At 32.0% G+C, this 3,013-nt stretch overlaps 3 non-coding genes across 3 annotated transcripts; all 3 read right to left on the bottom strand.

Moving 5' to 3' along the window:
* Positions 1-247: 247 nt before the first annotated feature.
* On the bottom strand, positions 248-366 carry LOC149417993 (5S ribosomal RNA). Its single transcript, XR_016303207.1, has one exon. It is a non-coding gene; the product is annotated as a 5S ribosomal RNA (ribosomal RNA).
* A 323-nt stretch (positions 367-689) lies between these two features.
* Positions 690-808, bottom strand: LOC149417992 (5S ribosomal RNA). Its single transcript, XR_016303206.1, has one exon. It is a non-coding gene; the product is annotated as a 5S ribosomal RNA (ribosomal RNA).
* A 323-nt stretch (positions 809-1,131) lies between these two features.
* LOC149417991 (5S ribosomal RNA) lies at positions 1,132-1,250 on the bottom strand. Its single transcript, XR_016303174.1, has one exon. It is a non-coding gene; the product is annotated as a 5S ribosomal RNA (ribosomal RNA).
* Positions 1,251-3,013: the final 1,763 nt, after the last annotated feature.

Below are 3,013 nucleotides of genomic sequence, written 5' to 3'. Positions count from 1 at the left end.
GCGTTGGTGGTGTAATGGTCAGCGTAGTTGCTTTCCAAGCAGTTGATCCGAGTTCGATTCTCGGCCATCGCACATAATTTTTTTGTTTTTAACGCCTTTTTTTTTTTCAATGGTTGACCATAATATCAATCCACTAAGTAATATTTTAGGCCTGTAGCATACTTGAAAAGTTAAAGAATGATATAAAATTTTTTATGATGTTAACGATAAAAAAATAAAAAAAAACATAAAATTACCATAAAAAATGGGCCAACGGCACGCGGTGTTCCCAAGCGGTCACCCATCCAAGTACTGACCGCGCCCAATGTTGCTTAACTTCGGTGATCGGACGAGAACCGGTGTGTTCAACATGGTATGGTCGTTGGCAAACGCTAAACAATATTAATTTCTATTCTACCTGCCAATAAATATATGAAAATTAGTATAAAAAAGCCCTAATAATACTGAAAACATTAGCAAGGTGTGTGCGACGTTGATAAAAATAATCATTACATACGCGCTTGAAAAAGATCGTAATTACATCCATAACTTTGCAGGAATTTTTTTTTTCAATGGTTGACCATAATATCAATCCACTAAGTAATATTTTAGGCCTGTAGCATACTTGAAAAGTTAAAGAATTTTATGATATTATTAATGATAGTAACGATAAAAAAATAAAAAAAAACATGAAATTACCATAAAAAATGGGCCAACGGCACGCGGTGTTCCCAAGCGGTCACCCATCCAAGTACTGACCGCGCCCAATGTTGCTTAACTTCGGTGATCGGACGAGAACCGGTGTGTTCAACATGGTATGGTCGTTGGCAAACGCTAAACAATATTAATTTCTACTCTACCTGCCAATAAATATATGAAAATTAGTATAAAAAAGCCCTAATAATACTGAAAACATTAGCAAGGTGTGTGCGACGTTGATAAAAATAATCATTACATACGCGCTTGAAAAAGATCGTAATTACATCCATAACTTTGCAGGAATTTTTTTTTTCAATGGTTGACCATAATATCAATCCACTAAGTAATATTTTAGGCCTGTAGCATACTTGAAAAGTTAAAGAATTTTATGATATTATTAATGATAGTAACGATAAAAAAATAAAAAAAAACATGAAATTACCATAAAAAATGGGCCAACGGCACGCGGTGTTCCCAAGCGGTCACGCATCCAAGTACTGACCGCGCCCAATGTTGCTTAACTTCGGTGATCGGACGAGAACCGGTGTGTTCAACATGGTATGGTCGTTGGCAAACGCTAAACAATATTAATTTCTACTCTACCTGCCAATAAATATATGAAAATTAGTATAAAAAAGCCCTAATAATAAGAGAGAAGAATACTAGAAGTTTCACTTCTGTCTTGCGTAGGCTTGACACACCCACTTTTTTTTTTTTTATCGGTGATTTTTTCATTTATTTCTCTTTTTTAAATATTGCCTGTATGTAAAAAAGTTGCCTACTAAAATGTATTTATGCAAAGCGTTTGTATTTACGTAAAATCTATCGACGAAAACGTAAAAAAAAATTATATCTTTAAATGGCTAAAATAAAAACATTTCTTTACGGTTATTAGAGTAGTTATCAGAAAACCATCAAAAAATTTAAGAAGAAAATAAATATGAGCAAAGAAAATAATTCATAAATTCAAAAGCCATTTTCGTTAAAGATTATATGCATAATGATATTTTTTGTTTGATTTTCATACCTAGCTAAAATATTCATTTTCAGGGCCAATTTAATTTAAACGTGAAAATAAATTTCCTAAATGCTAATCGACTCCGGGTGATTTAAAATAAATCGCTACAGGAAATTACAACGACTTCCCTTGAGTTTCACGGGTATATTTTTTGAAGGTAACAAGCCCGTCGGAGATTTGTACAATGATAAGGCTGTATTGTGCGAGAGCAGACGGAGGCTTCTACGTAAAATTAAATTGGTTTTTAAACCCACTTTGATTCAGATGTGTTGAAGATACTGGAGAATAGCCTTGATGAAAGACAACTAGCATTCTTCTTCTCGAGGTGTTTGACGGTTGATTGATAGAAACAGGGTACTCTGAGAACACATAGAACTGAGACACCAACACAACACAAATTATTATTACGATAGTACCACTAAACATCAACAACATAAATGATCGCACCAAATGCTAATGACTCTACATCTTAATGTATATGCTTGTCACGTCACAGTGAAGACATACTATTATATATTGATTAACTGTTTCACTATATTCTATTATATATTATGCTATATTAATCTTATTTTTTGTAACAAACAGATATAATGATATCCTCACTGGAATATCATTATATCTATTTATTACAAAATTCTCTACTATTTGTTTTCCCGTGCTGAAGATTTCACGTATATTTTATCAAAAAATAGTAGTATAGATAAAGTTTTTCTAAAATAATTAAAAATATATTACAAGATATTTTTAGGTCAATTGAGGGGTTTCAATTTCAGTCTGTATTTGATATCAGTATATTGTCTATTTTTTATCTGCCTTTGTTTTGTATCCAGCTTTTTATTTGAGATATAAATGTTAGGTTATGAATGAGAGTGGTATTATGTTGTAGAGTTTAGTGCCATAGTATAGGTAGATTTTTTTGCCCTTATTATGTTGTATTTGTTGTTGCTTGTTGTAAATGTTTTTGACGCTGAGATAATGTATGTGTTGGTTGTTATTTCTTGTTTTTGTATTTATGAATGTAAAAGAGAAGTTGTTTTAGAATATATTCGTTTAAGGGACTTTTAGATAATTATCATAATGGCTCTTTTGGTTTTAATGGGTGATTTAAGGAAATTGTTATTTGCACTGCCCCATCCAATAATACCTGATTTTAAGAGCGATTGGCAAAGAGCCATGTAGATCTTTATTACTGATATTAATTGTCATTTCATTCATTTTGTTTCTCTTTTTTTTGTAAATTTAATTTCGTGGTTAGCTTATCGTAGCGTAAAAGCAGTGGTTTTTAACCTTTTTGAAGTCATGGAGCACTTTTGACTA

Source organism: Hesperophylax consimilis, chromosome 14 (genome assembly GCF_061612785.1).
Source record: "Hesperophylax consimilis isolate HC1 chromosome 14, BYU_Hcon_1.0, whole genome shotgun sequence".
Taxonomy (NCBI): domain Eukaryota; kingdom Metazoa; phylum Arthropoda; class Insecta; order Trichoptera; family Limnephilidae; genus Hesperophylax; species Hesperophylax consimilis.
Note: the sequence above shows the minus strand (reverse complement) of the source record. Positions and strands in the feature narration are given on the sequence as shown.